Below are 21,868 nucleotides of genomic sequence, written 5' to 3'. Positions count from 1 at the left end.
GGTGTAGACAAGAACAGTATAACTGGTGTAGACAAGAACAGTATAACTGGTGTAGACAAGAACAGTATAACTGGTGTAGACAAGAACAGTATAACTGGTGTAGACAAGAACAGTATAACTGGTGTAGACAAGAACAGTATAACTGGTGTAGACAAGAACAGTATAACTGGTGTAGACAAGAACAGTATAACTGGTGTAGACAAGAACAGTATAACTGGTGTAGACAAGAACAGTATAACTGGTGTAGACAAGAACAGTATAACTGGTGTAGACAAGAACAGTATAACTGGTGTAGACAATAAAAGGTGTAGACAAGAACAGTATAACTGGTGTAGACAAGAACAGTATAACTGGTGTAGACAGTATAACTGGTGTAAACAAGAACAGTATAACTGGTGTAGACAAGAACAGTATAACTGGTGTAGACAAGAACAGTATAACTGGTGTAGACAAGAACAGTATAACTGGTGTAGACAAGAACAGTATAACTGGTGTAGACAAGAACAGTATAACTGGTGTAGACAAGAACAGTATAACTGGTGTAGACAAGAACAGTATAACTGGTGTAGACAAGAACAGTATAACTGGTGTAGACAAGAACAGTATAACTGGTGTAGACAAGAACAGTATAACTGGTGTAGACAAGAACAGTATAACTGGTGTAGACAAGAACAAGAACAGTATAACTGGTGTAGACAAGAACAGTATAACTGGTGTAGACAAGAACAGTATAACTGGTGTAGACAAGAACAGTATAACTGGTGTAGACAAGAACATAACTGGTGTATAACAGTATAACTGGTGTAGACAAGAACAGTATAACTGGTGTAGACAAGAACAGTATAACTGGTGTAAACAAGAACAGTATAACTGGTGTAGACAAGAACAGTATAACTGGTGTAGACAAGAACAGTATAACTGGTGTAGACAAGAACAGTATAACTGGTGTAGACAAGAACAGTATAACTGGTGTAGACAAACATTAAACAGTAGTATAACTGGTGTAGACAAGAACAGTATAACTGGTGTAGACAAGAACAGTATAACTGGTGTAGACAAGAACAGTATAACTGGTGTAGACAAGAACAGTATAACTGGTGTAGACAAGAACAGTATAACTGGTGTAGACAAGAACAGTATAACTGGTGTAGACAAGAACAGTATAACTGGTGTAGACAAGAACAGTATAACTGGTGTAGACAAGAACAGTATAACTGGTGTAGACAAGAACAGTATAACTGGTGTAGACATGAACAGTATAACTGGTGTAGACAAGAACAGTATAACTGGTGTAGACAAGAACAGTATAACTGGTGTAGACAATAACTGGTGTAGACATGAACAGTATACTGGTGTAGACAAGAACAGTATAACTGGTGTAGACAAGAACAGTATAACTGGTGTAGACAAGAACAGTATAACTGGTGTAGACAAGAACAGTATAACTGGTGTAGACAAGAACAGTATAACTGGTGTAGACATGAACAGTATAACTGGTGTAGACAAGAACAGTATAACTGGTGTAGACAAGAACAGTATAACTGGTGTAGACAAGAACAGTATAACTGGTGTAGACAAGAACAGTATAACTGGTGTAGACAAGAACAGTATAACTGGTGTAGACAAGAACAGTATAACTGGTGTAGACAAGAACAGTATAACTGGTGTAGACAAGAACAGTATAACTGGTGTAGACAAGAACAGTATAACTGGTGTAGACAAGGTGTAGACAAGAACAGTAACAGTGTAACTGGTGTAGACAAGAACAGTATAACTGGTGTAGACAAGAACAGTATAACTGGTGTAGACAAGAACAGTATAACTGGTGTAGACAAGAACAGTATAACTGGTGTAGACAAGAACAGTATAACTGGTGTAGACAAGAACAGTATAACTGGTGTAGACAAGAACAGTATAACTGGTGTAGACAAGAACAGTATAACTGGTGTAGACAAGAACAGTATAACTGGTGTAGACAAGAACAGTATAACTGGTGTAGACAAGAACAGTATAACTGGTGTAGAACAGTATAACTGAAGACAAGAACAGTATAACTGGTGTAGACAAGAACAGTATAACTGGTGTAACAAGAACAGTTATAACTGGTGTAGACAAGAACAGTATAACTGGTGTAGACAAGAACAGTATAACTGGTGTAGACAAGAACAGTATAACTGGTGAAGACAATTACAGTATAACTGGTGTAGACAAGAACAGTATAACTGGTGTAGACAAAGACAGTATAACTGGTGTAGACAAGAGTAGTATAACTGGTGTAGACAAGAACAGTGTAACTGATGTAAACAAGAACAGTATAACTGATGTAAACAAGAACAGTATAACTGGTGTAGACAAGAACAGTATAACTGGTGTCGACAAGAACAGTAAAACTGGTGTAGACAAGAACAGTAGAACTGGTGTAGACAAGAACATTATAACTGATATAAACAAGAACAGTATAATTGGTGTAGACAAGGACAGTATAACCAGTGTAGACAAGAACAATATAACTGGTGTCGACAAGAACAGTAAAACTGGTGTAGACAAGAACAGTAGAACTGTTGTAGACAAAAACAGTAGAACTAGTGTAGACAAGAACAGTAGAACTGGTGTAGACAAGAACACTAGAACTGGTGTTGACAAGAACAGTAGAACTGGTGTAGACAAGAACAGTAGAACTGGTGTAGACAACAACAGTAGAACTGGCGTAGATAACAACAGTAGAACTGGTGTAGAGAACAACAGCAGAACTGGTGTAGACAAGAACAGTAGAACTGGTGTAGACAAGAACAGTAGAACTGGTGTAGACAAGAACAGTAGAACTGGTGTAGAGAACGGCAGTAGAACTGGTGTAGAGAACAACAGTAGAACTGGTGTAGACAACAACAGTAGAACTGGTGTAGACAAGAACAGTAGAACTGGTGTAGACAAGAACAGTAGAACTGGTGTAGAGAACAACAGTAGAACTGGTGTAGAGAACAACAGTAGAACTGGTGTAGACAACAACAGTAGAACTGGCGTAGACAACAACAGTAGAACTGGTGTAGACAACAACAATAGAACTGGTGTAGACAAGAACAGTATAACTGGTGTAAACAACAACAATAGAACTGGTGTAGACAAGAACAGTATAACTGGTGTAGACAACAACAATAGAACTGGTGTAGACAAGAACAGTATAACTGGTGTAAACAATATAAGTGAACATCATAAAGGTTTTACGAAGCCTTTGAAGGTTTAATTAGTTTCTGGCACATGAACCTGAGGAACTTGGTGACCTTGGTGTTGTAAACATGGAGGGGGAAGAAACGTGGGGCGAAACATGAGGAGAAACATGGGGTGAAACATGGGGTGAAACATGGGACGAAACATGGGGTGAAACATATGGGGAAACATAGGGTGAAACATGGGCTGAAACACGGAGCGAAAGATGGGGTGAAACATGGGATGAAACATGTGAGAGAAACTGGGAAATATGAAGAAACAAAAATGGAGTGAAAGAAAGGGCGAAACATAAAATGGAAGAAACATGTTGTAAAACGGGTGAAACGTTGTGAAACATGGAATGAAACTTGCAGTGAAACATGGTCTGAAACCTGCAGTGAAACATGGTATGAAACATGTGAAACTTGCAGTGAAACATAGTGCAACTTGCAGTGAAACATAGTGCAACTTGCAGTGAAACATGGTGGGAAACTTGCAGTGAAACATGGTGGGAAACTTGCAGTGAAACATGGTGGGAAACTTGCAGTGAAACATGGTGGGAAACTTGCAGTGAAACATGGTGGGAAACTTGCAGTGAAACATGGTGGGAAACTTGCAGTGAAACATGGTGGGAAACTTGCAGTGAAACATGGTGGGAAACTTGCAGTGAAACATGGTGGGAAACTTGCAGTAAAAATGATGTGAGACTGAGTGAAACATGGTGTAAAACTCGCAGTGAAACATGTAAGACTGGGAGTGAAACCTGGTGTGTCATCTGTGACAGGTGGCAGTGGTGGTGTCATCTGTGACAGGTGGCAGTGGTGGTGTCATCTGTGACAGGTGGCAGTGGTGGTGTCATCTGTGACAGGTGGCAGTGGTGGTGTCATCTGTGACAGGTGGCAGTGGTGGTGTCATCTGTGACAGGTGGCAGTGGTGGTGTCATCTGTGACAGGTGGCAGTGGTGGTGTCATCTGTGACAGGTGGCAGTGGTGGTGTCATCTGTGACAGGTGGCAGTGGTGGTGTCATCTGTGACAGGAGGTGGAGGTCTCATCTATGACAAGTGGTAGTGGTGGTGTCAGCTGTGACAGGTGTAGGTGAGGGTGTCATCTGTGACAGGTGGAGGTGGGGGGTGTCATCTGGGGCAGATGGAGGTGGGAGGTATCACCTGTGACAGGTGGAAGTGGGGGGGTGTCAACTGTAACAGGTGGAGGTGGGGGGTGTCATCTGTGACAGGTGGTAGTGAGGGTGTCATCTGTGACAGGTGGAGGTGGGGTGTGTCATCTGTGACAGGTGGAGGTGGGGGGTGTCATCTGTGACAGGTGGAGGTGGGGTGTCATCTGTGACAGGTGGAGATGGGGAGTGTCATCTGTGACAGGTGGAGTTGGGGGTGTCATCTGTGACAGGTGGAGGTGGGGGTGTCATCTGTGACAGGTGGAGATGGGGGTGTCATCTGTGACAGGTGGAGGTGGGGGTGTCATCTGTGACAGGTGGAGGTGGGGGTGTCATCTGTGACAGGTGGAGATCGGGGTGTCATCTGTGACAGGTGGAGGTGGGGGTGTCATCTGTGACAGGTGGAGATGGGGAGTGTCATCTGTGACAGGTGGAGTTGGGGGTGTCATCTGTGACAGGTGGAGGTGGGGGTGTCATCTGTGACAGGTGGAGATGGGGAATGTCATCTGTGACAGGTGGAGTTGGGGGTGTCATCTGTGACAGGTGGAGGTGGGGGTGTCATCTGTGACAGGTGGAGATGGGGGTGTCATCTGTGACAGGTGGAGATGGGGGTGTCATCTGTGACAGGTGGAGATCGGGGTGTCATCTGTGACAGGTGGAGGTGGGGGTGTCATCTGTGACAGGTGGAGATGGGGGTGTCATCTGTGACAGGTGGAGATCGGGGTTTCATCTGTGACAGGTGGAGGTGGGGGTGTCATCTGTGACAGGTGGAGATCGGGGTTTCATCTGTGACAGGTGGAGGTGGGGGTGTCATCTGTGACAGGTGGAGATGGGGGTGTCATCTGTGACAGGTGGAGATCGGGGTTTCATCTGTGACAGGTGGAGGTGGGGGTGTCATCTGTGACAGGTGGAGATCGGGGTTTCATCTGTGACAGGTGGAGGTGGGGGTGTCATCTGTGACAGGTGGAGGTGGGGGTGTCATCTGTGACAGGTGGAGATCGGGGTTTCATCTGTGACAGGTGGAGGTGGGGGTGTCATCTGTGACAGCTTTGATGTTCTTGAACGACCAATTAGATGGTCGGGAACAGCCAATTTGCTCTACTTGCAAAGTCAAACTGCCAGTGTTTTGTTGCGCTGGAAGGTCGTGAGAAGACGCTTGACTGCCTTTACGACGAGAGGCACCTTTCTCTCCCTGTTTTAAGGTCACATAATATTGCTCATGAAAAGTTAAACGCTTTCAGATGTTCAGAATATCTGAAGTAATCTCAGATTCCTAAGCTCATACTGCTGGCAACAACGCGAAGCTCTCTTAATGTGCCTCAATATCTGCGTTAAAGGAGGTAACAGTAATCTTAACTTTCTATTGGAAGTCGCGCCGTTGGTGTCAATAATGGAGATGGTACAGTATTCGGCTCACACCCATAAAGTGTTAATAATGGAGATGGTACAGTATTCGGCTCACACCCATAAAGTGTTAATAATGGAGATGGTACAGTATTCGGCTCACACCCATAAAGTGTTAATAATGGAGATGGTACAGTATTCGGCTCACACCCATAAATGTCAATAATGGAGATGGTACAGTATTCAGCTCACACCCACAAAGTGTTAATAATGGAGATGGTACAGTATTCGGCTCACACCCATAAAATGTCAATAATGGAGATGGTACAGTATTCAGCTCACACCCATAAAGTGTTAGTAATGGAGATGGTACAGTATTCGGCTCACACCCAGTGTCAATAATGGAGATGGTACAGTATTCGGCTCACACCCATAAAGACCTGAGTTAGATTCACAGGCGATGATAGACACAAATGGTTCTCTTTCAAGTCTGCAGCAATTATGATCCCACTAGTAAACATTCTCTGAAGAGTTATTAACTTATTTTCTTCTTCTTCTTCTTCCTTCTTCTTCTTCCTCCTTTTTTCATATTATACACAGTGACATGTTGAATGTATGTGTGTGTGTGTGTGTGTACTCGCCTAATTGTGGTTGCAGGGGTCGAGACTCAGCTCCTGGCCCTGCCTCTTCACTGAGTGCTACTAGGTCCTCTCTCTCTCCCTGCTCCATGAGCTTTATCATGCCTCATCTTTAAGCTATGTATGGTTCCTGCCTCCACTACCTCACTTGCTAGGTTATTCCACTTCCTGACAACTCTATGACTGAAGAAATACTTCGTAACATCCCTTTGACTCATCCGAGTCTTCAACTTCCAATTGTGACCCCTTGTTTCTGTGTCCCATCTCTGAAACATGATGTCTCTGTCCACCTTGTCTATTCCACGTAGTATTTTGCATGTCGTTATCATGTCTCCCCTAACCCTCCTGTCCTCCAGTGTCGTCAGGCCGATTTCCCTTAACCTTTCTTCGTAGGACATTCCCCTTAGCTCTGGAACTAACCTTGTCGCAAACCTGTCGCACACCTGTGTGTGTGTATGTGTACTCACCTAGTTGTGGTTGCAGGGGTCAGTTCATAGCTCCTGGCCCCGCCTCTTATCTGGACGCTACTGGGTCACTCTCCCTCTGTGTGTGTGTGTGTGTGTGTGTGTTCTTTAAGAGCAAAACCTAGTAATTTAACATAAGCAACATCAACGTCCTTAAAACTCTTAAGAGTGTTGTCGTTAAACACAGAAAATAAGGTACAAACTTTGGTCTGTGATGATCCAGTGTTAAGAAGATGACTTTGTTGATCACTGATGAAGAAAGCAAGGGTCACTGTCAGCCCCACTAACACACCCAAGCTCTTACTGTCAGCCCTGGAGGCTGACAGTGACTGGCAGGGCCAGGAGCTATGAATCCACCTCTATAGGTACAATTAGATAAGCACAACAATGTATTATATTATGTTGTTGTATTGTTGTGTTGGGCAGTGTTGTCAGTGTTGTCAGTGTTGTCAGTGTTGTTAACTAGGTTGCATGAGTCATCCTTCTGGTAGTACTGTTGATCTGCAACACTGTTTGGGTGGCACCACTGTTGATCTGCAACACTGCCTGGGTGGCAGCATTGTTGATCTGCAACACTTCCTGGGTGGCAGCATGGTTGATCGGCAACACTTCCTGGGCTGCACCAATATTGATGTGAAACACTGCCTGGGTGGCACCATTGCTGATCTGCAACACTGCCTGGGTTGCACCATTGTTTATCTGTAACACTGCCTGGGTTGCACCATTGTTTATCTGCAACACTGCCTGGGTTGCACCATTGTTTATCTGCAACACTGCCTGGGTTGCACCATTGTTTATCTGCAACACTGCCTGGGTTGCACCATTGTTTATCTGCAACACTGCCTGGGTGGCACCATTGTTGATCTGCAACACTGCCTGGGTGGCACCATTGTTTATCTGCAACACTGCCTGGGTTGCACCATTATTGATGTGCAACACTGCCTGGGTGGCACCATTGTTGATGTGCAACACTGCCTGGGTGGCACCATTGTTGATGTGCAACACTGCCTGGGTGGCACCATTGTTGATGTGCAACACTGCCTGGGTGGCACCATTGTTGATGTGCAACACTGCCTGGGTGGCACCATTGTTGATGTGCAACACTGCCTGGGTGGCACCATTGTTTATCTGCAACACTGCCTGGGTGGCACCATTGTTTATCTGCAACACTGCCTGGGTGGCACCATTGTTTATCTGCAACACTGCCTGGGTGGCACCATTGTTTATCTGTAACACTGCCTGGGTTGCACCATTGTTTATCTGCAACACTGCCTGGGTTGCATCATTGTTTATCTGCAACACTGCCTGGGTTGCACCATTGTTTATCTGCAACACTGCCTGGGTTGCACCATTGTTTATCTGCAACACTGCCTGGGTTGCACCATTGTTTATCTGCAACACTGCCTGGGTTGCACCATTGTTTATCTGCAACACTGCCTGGGTTGCACCATTGTTTATCTGCAACACTGCCTGGGTTGCACCATTGTTTATCTGCAACACTGCCTGGGTTGCACCATTGTTTATCTGCAACACTGCCTGGGTTGCACCATTGTTTATCTGCAACACTGCCTGGGTTGCACCATTGTTTATCTGCAACACTGCCTCGCTCGTACCGTTGTTGCTCTACAACACTGCCTCGTTGGCACAATTGTTGATGTGCAACAGTGGTGTCCGCGTGTTATTGTTCCTTCTTCCTTTTTATTGCATCATTATCACTGTCATCTCCTCCTCCTGTTTCCTCCTACTTCTTCATTATTTCAGTCTGCTTGTTCTCCTGTCTCCTCTTATTGCTAAATTATTTCTATTGTTCTCCTGTCTCCTCTTATTGCTTCATTATTATTGTTATTGTCCTCTCCTGTTGTCTTCCTCGTTCTCTGTTGTTTTGTTCTGTAACTCTCTTATTCTGAACTTATTTCTTCCCATTTATTCTAGGGAGGAAATAAGAAAGGTGAGGAAGCAGGGAGAGAGAAGACAGTAAAGAGGGAGACAGAGTGATGATGGAGGAGATAGACAGAGTGATGATTGGGTAGAGAGACAGAGTGATGATGGGGTAGAGAGACAGAGTGATGATGGGGTAGACAGTGATGATGGGGTAGAGAGACAGAGTGATGATGGGGTAGAGAGACAGAGTGATGATGGGGTAGACAGTGATGATGGGGTAGAGAGACAGAGTGATGATGGGGTAGAGAGACAGAGTGATGATGGGGTAGACAGTGATGATGGGGTAGAGAGACAGAGTGATGATGGGGTAGAGAGACAGAGTGATGATGGGGTAGACAGTGATGACAGGGTAGAGAGACAGAGTGATGACAGGGTAGAGAGACAGAGTGATGACTGGGTAGAGAGACAGAGTGATGACTGGGTAGAGAGATAGAGTGATGACAGGGTAGAGAGACAGAGAGTGATGACAGGGTAGAGAGACAGAGTGATGACAGGGTAGAGAGACAGAGTGATGACAGGGTAGAGAGAGAGTGATGACTGGGTAGAGAGACAGAATGATGACAGGGTAGAGAGACAGTGATGACAGGGTAGAGAGACAGAGTGATGACAGGGTAGAGAGACAGAGTGATGACAGGGTAGAGAGACAGAGTGATGACAGGGTAGAGAGACAGAGTGATGACAGAGAGACAGAGTGATGACAGGGTAGAGAGACAGTGATGACATGGTAGAGACAGAGTGATGACGGGATAGAGAGACAGAGAGTGATGACATGGTAGAGACAGAGTGATGACAGGGTAGAGAGACAGAGTGATGACAGGGTAGAGAGACCTCATCCTCACAACAGAATAAGTCTCTTCCGTTATTATGTTAAAACTTAAGAAAATGAGTCGCGCTCCCGTGGCCATGGGACGCAGGGAACAGCTTGATGTGCGTTATCACTCTCATCATCCTAGAACGGCCTATTGCAGACACTGGAGAGGCCTACTGAAGACACTGGAGAGGCCTATTGAAGACACTGGAGAGGCTTATAAAGACACGATAGCCGACCAGTTTTAGCTGTGTACCTCCATGTAGACTTATGCTGTGCTGGAGTCCATATTAATTTGCGCCTCCAAGTTCGCCCCTCACTGCTAAATATCCCACTACAGGTCAGCCCAGTTACAGGATCTATGGTCTCTTCAGTTGGTCTAGTCGTTAAATAAAGAACATATGGGGCACACCAACCAACACAGTCACTTCCACTCAGGACAGGGAGGTGAAGGGTAGCAGTGAAAGTGGTGTCCACATTTGTGTTGTTATTGAACATTACGGTGCACTCCTAATCTATATAATAGTTACATGGTGGGAACAAATTCAGGGAACAAGGCTGTCAGCGGACGGACGTGGGGGAACATTTATCATGTACAACTCTGTTCTTTATGTATGCAGGTTAAAGCCAATTTACTTTTTTCCTTCACGATTTCCTGTATTTTCCATATTTTTAGTGTTAATTGAGACAGTCTTTGGTACATAATTTATGTACTGTAAGTAATTTATTAATATGGAAATTATTGCTCGTGTGTTTGGTCGAAAGAATATTACAATACTAAAATAAAAGAACATAGTAATTGTGAGACACAGCTGGAGACTCTTTCATGTTTGTAGATGAATGGTTCAGAGAACCGACACGTTGTATGGACTGATGAAGCCACTGTGTGGCGAAACGTTTCCTCAATAAAGATACCCAAGAGTTGCACATGTTGTGTACGAATGGTATATAATACCGACAAGGTGAGATTAAGACACATGTGCAACATCTGGGTATCTTTATTGTAGACGTTTCGCCATCCAGTGGCTTTATCAATACAAATTCTAGGACATAACTTGAAGACAGTAGAACTATGTACAGAAGATGAGGTAATCAGTCCCTCAACCTAGGAGTAGGTGCGAAGAGCACCATAGTCGTGGAGATTCTGAAGCAGAAGAAAGGATCCTGGCGCTTATATAGTAACGTCAGGTGTAGCAGACGAGGGCATATTCACTGGTAGGCGGGATTCCCCAGTGGAAGTAGGTCCTTCCCAAAGAGATGGGTTAGTTGTAGTAGTAGTTGTCGTAGCCGTGAGGACATGTACATAACCTTCACGGCTACGACAACTACTACTACAACTAACCCATCTCTTTGGGAAGGACCTACTTCCACTGAGGAATCCCGCCTACCAGTGAATATGCCCTCGTCTGCTTCACCTGACGTTACTATATAAGCGCCAGGATCCTTTCTTCTGCTTCAGAATCTCCACGACTATGGTGCTCTTCGCACCTACTCCTAGGTTGAGGGACTGATTACCTCATCTTCTGTACATAGTTCTACTGTCTTCAAGTTATGTCCTAGAATTTGTATTGATAAAGCCACTGGATGGCGAAACGTCTACAATAAAGATACCCAGATGTTGCACATGTGTCTTAGTTGCACATGTGTCTAATTTATCAACTCTTTCATGTAAACACTTGCTGTGAGAGAGACAGCTGGAAGTGCATACATGGCGAGACTCCTCCATGTAAACACTTGCTGTGAGAGACACAGCTGGAAGTGCATACATGGCGAGACTCCTCCATGTAAACACTTGCTGTGAGAGACACAGCTGGAAGCGCATACATGGCGAGACTCCTCCATGTAAACACTTGCTGTGAGAGACACAGCTGGAAGTGCATACATGGCGAGACTCCTCCATGTAAACACTTGCTGTGAGAGACACAGCTGGAAGCGCATACATGGCGAGACTCCTCCATGTAAACACTTGCTGTGAGAGACACAGCTGGAAGTGCATACATAGCGAGACTCCTCCATGTAAACACTTGCTGTGAGAGACACAGCTGGAAGTGCCTACATGGCGAGACTCCTCCATGTAAACACTTGCTGTGAGAGACACAGCTGGAAGTGCATACATGGCGAGACTCCTCCATGTAAACACTTGCTGTGAGAGACACAGCAGGAAGTGCCTACATGGCGAGACTCCTCCATCCTCCATGTAAACACTTGCTGTGAGAGACACAGCAGGAAGTGCATACATGGCGAGACTCCTCAATGTAAACACTTCCTACTATCTGCTGGAGTACATAGTTACTTGACCATGACTAGTAGTTTCTCGTTACAACGGACGGAGGATCAAGCCTTCAACTCTCCTTGAATGACTCGCTCAGGTTTAAAGCTTCATATAACGCTTAAATAATAATGATAATGATAACATAAAAATAATAATAATTATTATTATTATTATTCCTGCTAGACGCCCGGGCTCAGATGTCACCTGTCTTTTTGACAGATTAATTAATATTATTTTTTTTTTTATTTTTTTATTATCACACCGGCCGATTCCCACCAAGGCAGGGTGGCCTGAAAAAGAAAAACTTTCACCATCATTCACTCCATCACTGTCTTGCCAGAAGGGTGCTTTACACTACAGTTTTTAAACTGCAACATTAACACCCCTCCTTCAGAGTGCAGGCACTGTACTTCCCATCTCCAGGACTCAAGTCCGGCCTGCCGGTTTCCCTGAATCCCTTCATAAATGTTACTTTGCTCACACTCCAACAGCACGTCAAGTATTAAAAACCATTTGTCTCCATTCACTCCTATCAAACACGCTCACGCATGCCTGCTGGAAGTCCAAGCCCCTCGCACACAAAACCTCCTTTACCCCCTCCCTCCAACCCTTCCTAGGCCGACCCCTACCCCGCCTTCCTTCCACTACAGACTGATACACTCTTGAAGTCATTCTGTTTCGCTCCATTCTCTCTACATGTCCGAACCACCTCAACAACCCTTCCTCAGCCCTCTGGACAACAGTTTTGGTAATCCCGCACCTCCTCCTAACTTCCAAACTACGAATTCTCTGCATTATATTCACACCACACATTGCCCTCAGACATGACATCTCCACTGCCTCCAGCCTTCTCCTCGCTGCAACATTCATCACCCACGCTTCACACCCATATAAGAGCGTTGGTAAAACTATACTCTCATACATTCCCCTCTTTGCCTCCAAGGACAAAGTTCTTTGTCTCCACAGACTCCTAAGTGCACCACTCACTCTTTTTCCCTCATCAATTCTATGATTCACCTCATCTTTCATAGACCCATCCGCTGACACGTCCACTCCCAAATATCTGAATACGTTCACCTCCTCCATACTCTCTCCCTCCAATCTGATATTCAATCTTTCATCACCTAATCTTTTTGTTATCCTCATAACCTTACTCTTTCCTGTATTCACCTTTAATTTTCTTCTTTTGCACACCCTACCAAATTCATCCACCAATCTCTGCAACTTCTCTTCAGAATCTCCCAAGAGCACAGTGTCATCAGCAAAGAGCAGCTGTGACAACTCCCACTTTGTGTGTGATTCTTTATCTTTTAACTCCACGCCTCTTGCCAAGACCCTCGCATTTACTTCTCTTACAACCCCATCTATAAATATATTAAACAACCACGGTGACATCACACATCCTTGTCTAAGGACTACTTTTACTGGGAAAAAATTTCCCTATTTCCTACATACTCTAACTTGAGCCTCACTATCCTCGTAAAAACTCTTCACTGCTTTCAGTAACCTACCTCCTACACCATACACTTGCAACATCTGCCACATTGCCCCCCTATCCACCCTGTCATACGCCTTTTCCAAATCCATAAATGCCACAAAGACCTCTTTAGCCTTATCTAAATACTGTTCACTTATATGTTTCACTGTAAACACCTGGTCCACACACCCCCTACCTTTCCTAAAGCCTCCTTGTTCATCTGCTATCCTATTCTCCGTCTTACTCTTAATTCTTTCAATTATAACTCTACCATACACTTTACCAGGTATACTCAACAGACTTATCCCCCTATAATTTTTGCACTCTCTTTTATCCCCTTTGCCTTTATACAAAGGAACTATGCATGCTCTCTGCCAATCCCTAGGTACCTTACCCTCTTCCATACATTTATTAAATAATTCAGCAAGGTCGGTTTATGTGAGGTCATTATGCTGGCTACAACGTTACCAACTATATGGGAACCTTAGCTAGAATTTGTACTCTGGTATGCGAGATATTTTATTTATAACTTATTATATTATTGGCAGTGGTGCTTGTAGCATGGCGGTAACTGTGATCCACACTGTGGTCTTACCGTTGTCATAATGACCGAGGTGCCGGTAACTGTGATCCACACTGTGGTCTTACCGTTGTCATAATGACCGAGGTGCCGGTAACTGTGATCCACACTGTGGTCTTACCGGTGTCATAATGACCGAGGTGCCGGTAACTGTGATCCACACTGTGGTCTTACCGTTGTCATAATGACGGAGGTGCCGGTAACTGTGATCCACACTGTGGTCTTACCGTTGTCATAATGACCGAGGTGCCGGTAACTGTGATCCACACTGTGGTCTTACCGTTGTCATAATGACCGAGGTGCCGGTAACTGTGATCCACACTGTGGTCTTACCGTTGTCATAATGACCGAGGTGCCGGTAACTGTGATCCACACTGTGGTCTTACCGGTGTCATAATGACCGAGGTGCCGGTAACTGTGATCCACACTGTGGTCTTACCGTTGTCATAATGACCGAGGTGCCGGTAACTGTGATCCACACTGTGGTCTTACCAGTGTCATAATGACCGAGGTGCCGGTAACTGTGATCCCCACTGTGGTCTTACCGTTGTCATAATGACCGAGGTGCCGGTAACTGTGATCCACACTGTGGTCTTACCGTTGTCATAATGACCGAGGTGCCGGTAACTGTGATCCACACTGTGGTCTTACCGTTGCCATAATGACCGAGGTGCCGGTAACTGTGATCCACACTGTGGTCTTACCGTTGTCATAATGACCGAGGTGCCGGTAACTGTGATCCACACTGTGGTCTTACCGGTGTCATAATGACCGAGGTGCCGGTAACTGTGATCCACACGGTGGTCTTACCGTTGTCATAATGACCGAGGTGCCGGTAACTGTGATCCACACTGTGGTCTTACCGGTGTCATAATGACCGAGGTGCCGGTAACTGTGATCCACACTGTGGTCTTACCGTTGTCATAATGACCGAGGTGCCGGTAACTGTGATCCACACTGTGGTCTTACCGTTGTCATAATGACCGAGGTGCCGGTAACTGTGATCCACACTGTGGTCTTACCGTTGTCATAATGACCGAGGTGCCGGTAACTGTGATCCACACTGTGGTCTTACCGTTGTCATAATGACCGAGGTGCCGGTAACTGTGATCCACACTGTGGTCTTACCGTTGTCATAATGACCGAGGTGCCGGTAACTGTGATCCACACTGTGGTCTTACCGGTGTCATAATGACCGAGGTGCCGGTAACTGTGATCCACACTGTGGTCTTACCGTTGTCATAATGACTGAGGTGCCGGTAACTGTGATCCACACTGTGGTCTTACCAGTGTCATAATGACCGAGGTGCCGGTAACTGTGATCCACACTGTGGTCTTACCGTTGTCATAATGACCGAGGTGCCGGTAACTGTGATCCACACTGTGGTCTTACCAGTGTCATAATGACCGAGGTGCCGGTAACTGTGATTCACACTGTGGTCTTACCGTTGTCATAATGACCGAGGTGCCTGTATTGTCCTCGCTGACATTTTAGATGAATTGTTTTGACGTTATTTTTTTAATAAATAGCAACAAATTTTTAATGAGCACTTAAGTTTTTAAACTTAAATGGTTGCATTATCAAGTATGTTATTGTCTATTTATTATTTTTCTTTGTGTTTTTGAGTAAAAACGTAAGTGATACGTTGGTATTTGTATACTTTTTTATTGTTGAGAACAGTGAACAAACTCTAGCAGTTTGTAAATCTTACATTCCATCGATCACCCTCTACCACCTCAATATTAATAATAATATCTTCATTACTACCAGTACATGTACAAGGTATAAAAGTACATGCACAAGGTATACAGACCATAGCTGACATCAATGACATACTACTATATAGAAAGTTATTAGTTATGCAGAGCATTTCCAGCAAATTAGGTCAGTTTTGTCCTAGGATGCGACCCACACCAGTCCACTAACACCCAGGTACCCATTTTACTGGTGGAGAACACTGACAACTGATATAAGGAAAAACGCCCAATGTTTCCACCCTCGCTGGGAATCGAACTCGAACACTCGGCGCGTGAAGCGAGAGCTTTAGCCACCAGGCCAAGGGCCACCTCAGCTCTATAACTTCCGATCATTTGATTATAGACTTTTTATCAATGCAGTATGAAGTTTGAGTCTGGTGAGAGGTAAGAATGTGGTGACAGGTGAGCCATCTTGCGAAGCTTTAACAGAAGTCTTGACCAGACTATCTCTCAAAGTCACACATCAAGCCATCTCGAGTTACGGAAAGTTACAAGACTCGGTCTTGAACTATCTCTGTAACATCTTAGTAACAAGACTTGCCAACTAATATGGTAGAAAATAACTAATGAGCAGAACAGAAATCTGTTTACATACTCCTCATATCTCTAAGAACATCGATAAGGCTATTTAGACCAAAACAACAATGATAAACAGAGCTTTGCTGTCCGAACCTGTCTGATATTATTGCTGCAATATATGCGATATTAAAGTTGAACTCTGTAATAAGGAAAGGTATCGTCTTAATATTAAATAATTAACAATTTCGTCTTATAACTTCATGGAAGAGCCGTCGAGTCACAACCAAAAGAAATAGGGTTCGATTATCGGGTGGGACGAGAAGTATGCTAGGTTTATAACATCTGCTGCATTAGTGTTAATCGACTGGTTCTGGATAACATTCAGATATATAGGTTCTTGTTAGGATAAAACCCACAGCTGGTTATTAGCTCTTAGGTATATATATATACCGTCATGTAATAGGGACAGACAGTGTAAGGAGACCTCGACATCCAACCACTAGTATTAACCATTCTCGCTTAATAATTCTACATTCCTTATTAAGTTTTACATGAAGAACTTCAAGTTCTGGGGTCGACACATTAAGAAAACTTAAAATATAAACAGGTTGTTTCTGAGTGAGTGAGAGAGAGACCATTTCTCACAAGTGTCAAAGATCCTAATTAGTCTTTTACGCTCAGGAGAGTTGAGAGTGGTCTTCACGGACCACTCTCAACTTCTCTCTTACAGGAGAGTTGAGAGTGGTCTTCACGGACCACTCTCAACTTCTCTCTTACAGGAGAGTTGAGAGTGGTCTTCACGGACCACTCTCAACTTCTCTCTTAGAGAAGAGCTGAGAGTGGTCTCCAGGGACCACTCTCAACTTCTCTCTTACAGAAGAGCTGAGAGTGGTCTCCAGGAACACTCTCAACTTCTCTCTTACAGGAGAGTTGAGAGTGGTCTTCACGGACCACTCTCAACTTCTCTCTTACAAAAGAGCTGAGAGTGGTCTCCAGGAACACTCTCAACTTCTCTCTTACATGTTGATAAATTAGACACATGTGCAACTCTTGGGTATCTTTATTGAGGAAACGTTTCGCCACACAGTGGCTTCATCAGTCCATACATAGGAGAAACTTGAAGAACAGGAGGAGAATGAGGTAATCAGTCCCTCAACCTTGAGTCGATGTGTTCAGTCCATCAATCTTGAGTAGAATACGGCAGATGAGCGGAGAAGCATCTTATAAACCGTATGGCAGGAGAGGTGTAGCAGTCATAGGTAGTGTCACATTTGTTCAATGTGGAAGTAGGTTGTGCCCAAGAATTAGGCAAGCGAAGAATTCCTAAGTCGGTTCTCTCTTACATGAGAGCTGAGAGTGGTCTCCAGGAACACTCTCAACTTCTCTCTTACTGAAGAGCTGAGAGTGGTCTCCAGGAACCACTCTCAACTTCTCTCTTACAGAAGAGCTGAGAAGGGTCTCCAGGAACACTCTCAACTTCTCTCTTACAGGAGAGCTGAGAGTGGTCTCCAGGAACACTCTCAACTTCTCTCTTACAGAAGAGCTGAGAGTGGTCTCCAGGAACCACTCTCAACTTCTCTCTTACAGAAGAGCTGACAGTGGTCTCCAGGGACCACTCTCAACTTCCCTCTTACAGGAGAGCTGAGAGTGGTCTCCAGGAACACTCTCAACTTCTCTCTTACAGAAGAACTGAGAGTGGTCTCCAGGAACACTCTCAACTTCTCTCTTACAGGAGAGCTGAGAGTGGTCTCCAGGAACACTCTCAACTTCTCACTTACAGGAGAGCTGAGAGTGGTCTCCAGGAACACTCTCAACTTCTCTCTTACAGAAGAGCTGAGAGTGGTCTCCAGGAACACTCTCAACTTCTCTCTTACAGGAGAGCTGAGAGTGGTCTCCAGGAACACTCTCAACTTCTCTCTTACAGGAGAGCTGAGAGTGGTCTCCAGGAACACTCTCAACTTCTCTCTTACAGGAGAGCTGAGAGTGGTCTCCAGGAACACTCTCAACTTCTCTCTTACAGAAGAGCTGAGAGTGGTCTCCAGGAACACTCTCAACTTCTCTCTTACAGGAAAGCTGAGAGTGGTCTCCAGGAACACTCTCAACTTCTCTCTTACGGGAGAGCTGAGAGTGGTCTCCAGGAACACTCTCAACTTCAATCTTACAGGAGAGCTGAGAGTGGTCTCCAGGAACACTCTCAACTTCTCTCTTACAGAAGAGCTGAGAGTGGTCTCCAGGAACACTCTCAACTTCTCTCTTACAGAAGAGCTGAGAGTGGTCTCCAGGAACACTCTCAACTTCTCTCTTACAGGAGAGCTGAGAGTGGTCTCCAGGAACACTCTCAACTTCTCTCCTACAGGAGAGCTGAGAGTGGTCTCCAGGAACACTCTCAACTTCTCTCTTACATGAGAGCTGAGAGTGGTCTCCAGGAACCACTCTCAACTTCTCTCTTACAGGAGAGCTGAGAGTGGTTTCCAGGAACACTCTCAACTTCTCTCTTACAGATGAGCTGAGAGTGGTCTCCAGGAACACTCTCAACTTCTCTCTTACAGAAGAGCTGAGAGTGGTCTCCAGGAACACTCTCAACTTCTCTCTTACAGGAGAGCTGAGAGTGGTCTCCAGGAACCACTCTCAACTTCTCTCTTACAGGAGAGCTGAGAGTGGTCTCCAGGAACACTCTCAACTTCTCTCTTACAGAAGAGCTGAGAGTGGTCTCCAGGAACACTCTCAACTTCTCTCTTACAGGAGAGCTGAGAGTGGTCTCCAGGAACACTCTCAACTTCTCTCTTACAGGAGAGCTGAGAGTGGTCTCCAGGAACACTCTCAACTTCTCTCTTACAGAAGAGCTGAGAGTGGTCTCCAGGGAACACTCTCAACTTTTCACTTACAGGAGAGCTGAGAGTGGTCTCCAGGAAACACTCTCAACTTCTCTCTTACAGGAGAGCCGAGAGTGGTCTCCAGGAACACTCTCAACTTCTCTCTTACAGGAGAGCTGAGAGTGGTCTCCAGGAACACTCTCAACTTCTCTCTTACAGTAGAGCTGAGAGTGGTCTCCAGGGACACTCTCAACTTCTCTCTTACAGGAGAGCTGAGAGTGGTCTCCAGGGAACACTCTCAACTTCTCTCTTACAGGAGAGCTGAGAGTGGTCTCCAGGGACACTCTCAACTTCTCTCTTACAGGAGAGCTGAGAGTGGTCTCCAGGAACACTCTCAACTTCTCTCTTACAGGAGAGCTGAGAGTGGTCTCCAGGAACACTCTCAACTTCTCTCTTACAGGAGAGCTGAGAGTGGTCTCCAGGGAACACTCTCAACTTCTCTCTTACAGGAGAGCTGAGAGTGGTCTCCGGGAACACTCTCAACTTCTCTCTTACAGGAGAGCTGAGAGTGGTCTCCAGGAACACTCTCAACTTCTCTCTTACAGGAGAGCTGAGAGTGGTCTCCAGGAAACACTCTCTACTTCTCTCTTACAGGAGAGCTGAGAGTGGTCTCCAGGGAACACTCTCAACTTCTCTCTTACAGGAGAGCTGAGAGTGGTCTCCAGGAACACTCTCAACTTCTCTCTTACAGGAGAGCTGAGAGTGGTCTCCAGGGAACACTCTCAACTTCTCTCTTACAGGAGAGCTGAGAGTGGTCTCCAGGAAACACTCTCAACTTCTCTCTTACAGGAGAGCTGAGAGTGGTCTCCAGGAACACTCTCAACTTCTCTCTTACAGGAGAGCTGAGAGTGGTCTCCAGGGACACTCTCAACTTCTCTCTTACAGGAGAGCTGAGAGTGGTCTCCAGGGAACACTCTCAACTTCTCTCTTACAGGAGAGCTGAGAGTGGTCTCCAGGGAACACTCTCAACTTCTCTCTTACAGGAGAGCTGAGAGTGGTCTCCTGGGAACACTCTCAACTTCTCTCTTACAGGAGAGCTGAGAGTGGTCTCCAGGAACACTCTCAACTTCTCTCTTACAGGAGAGCTGAGAGTGGTCTCCAGGGACACTCTCAACTTCTCTCTTACAGGAGAGCTGAGAGTGGTCTCCAGGAACACTCTCAACTTCTCTCTTACAGGAGAGCTGAGAGTGGTCTCCAGGAGCACTCTCAACATCTCTCTTACAGGAGAGCTGAGAGTGGTCTCCAGGGACACTCTCAACTTCTCTCTTACAGGAGAGCTGAGAGTGGTCTCCAGGGACCACTCTCAACTTCTCTCTTACAGGAGAGCTGAGAGTGGTCTCCAGGAACACTCTCAACTTCTCTCTTACAGGAGAGCTGAGAGTGGTCTCCAGGGACACTCTCAACTTCTCTCTTACAGGAGAGCTGAGAGTGGTCTCCAGGGAACACTCTCAACTTCTCTCTTACAGGAGAGCTGAGAGTGGTCTCCAGGAACACTCTCAACTTCTCTCTTACAGAAGAGCTGAGAGTGGTCTCCAGGAACACTCTCAACTTCTCTCTTACAGGAGAGCTGAGAGTGGTCTCCAGGGAACACTCTCAACTTCTCTCTTACAGGAGAGCTGAGAGTGGTCTCCAGGAGCACTCTCAACTTCTCTCTTACAGGAGAGCTGAGAGTGGTCTCCAGGAACACTCTCAACTTCTCTCTTACAGGAGAGCTGAGAGTGGTCTCCAGGAACACTCTCAACTTGTCTCTTACAGGAGAGCTGAGAGTGGTCTCCAGGAACACTCTCAACTTCTCTCTTACCGGAGAGCTGAGAGTGGTCTCCAGGAACACTCTCAACTTCTCTCTTACCGGAGAGCTGAGAGTGGTCTCCAGGAACACTCTCAACTTCTCTCTTACAGGAGAGCTGAGAGTGGTCTCCAGGAACACTCTCAACTTCTCTCTTACAGAAGAGCTGAGAGTGGTCTCCAGGAACACTCTCAACTTCTCTCTTACAGGAGAGCTGAGAGTGGTCTCCAGGGAACACTCTCAACTTCTCTCTTACAGGAGAGCTGAGAGTGGTCTCCAGGAGCACTCTCAACTTCTCTCTTACAGGAGAGCTGAGAGTGGTCTCCAGGAGCACTCTCAACTTCTCTCTTACTGGAGAGCTGAGAGTGGTCTCCAGGAACACTCTCAACTTCTCTCTTACAGAAGAGCTGAGAGTGGTCTCCAGGAACACTCTCAACTTCTCTCTTACAAAAGAGCTGAGAGTGGTCTCCAGGAACACTCTCAACTTCTCTCTTACAAGAGAGCTGAGAGTGGTCTCCAGGAACACTCTCAACTTCTCTCTTACAGGAGAGCTGAGAGTGGTCTCCGGGAACACTCTCAACTTCTCTCTTACAGGAGAACTGAGAGTGGTCTCCAGGGAACACTCTCAACTTCTCTCTTACATGAGAGCTGAGAGTGGTCTCCAGGGAACACTCTCAACTTCTCTCTTACAGGAGAACTGAGAGTGGTCTCCAGGGAACACTCTCAACTTCTCTCTTACAGGAGAACTGAGAGTGGTCTCCAGGGAACACTCTCAACTTCTCTCTTACAGGAGAGCTGAGAGTGGTCTCCAGGAACACTCTCAACTTCTCTCTTACATGAGAGCTGAGAGTGGTCTCCAGGGAACACTCTCAACTTCTCTCTTACAGAAGAGCTGAGAGTGGTCTCCAGGAACACTCTCAACTTCTCTCTTACAGGAGAGCTGAGAGTGGTCTCCAGGAACACTCTCAACTTCTCTCTTACAGGAGAGCTGAGAGTGGTCTCCAGGAACACTCTCAACTTCTCTCTTACAGGA

The 21,868-nt window shown here is 45.5% G+C and overlaps 1 protein-coding gene across 1 annotated transcript in view; it reads right to left on the bottom strand.

The window, feature by feature from the left end:
- The window catches only part of LOC128684972 (beta-1,4-glucuronyltransferase 1), a 245,786-nt gene that overhangs the window by 107,854 nt on the left and 116,064 nt on the right, over positions 1-21,868 (bottom strand). The window lies entirely within an intron of this gene.

Source organism: Cherax quadricarinatus, chromosome 5 (assembly GCF_038502225.1).
Source record: "Cherax quadricarinatus isolate ZL_2023a chromosome 5, ASM3850222v1, whole genome shotgun sequence".
Taxonomy (NCBI): domain Eukaryota; kingdom Metazoa; phylum Arthropoda; class Malacostraca; order Decapoda; family Parastacidae; genus Cherax; species Cherax quadricarinatus.
The sequence above is the reverse complement of the archived record's forward strand: the minus strand, read 5'-3'. Positions and strand labels throughout refer to the sequence as shown.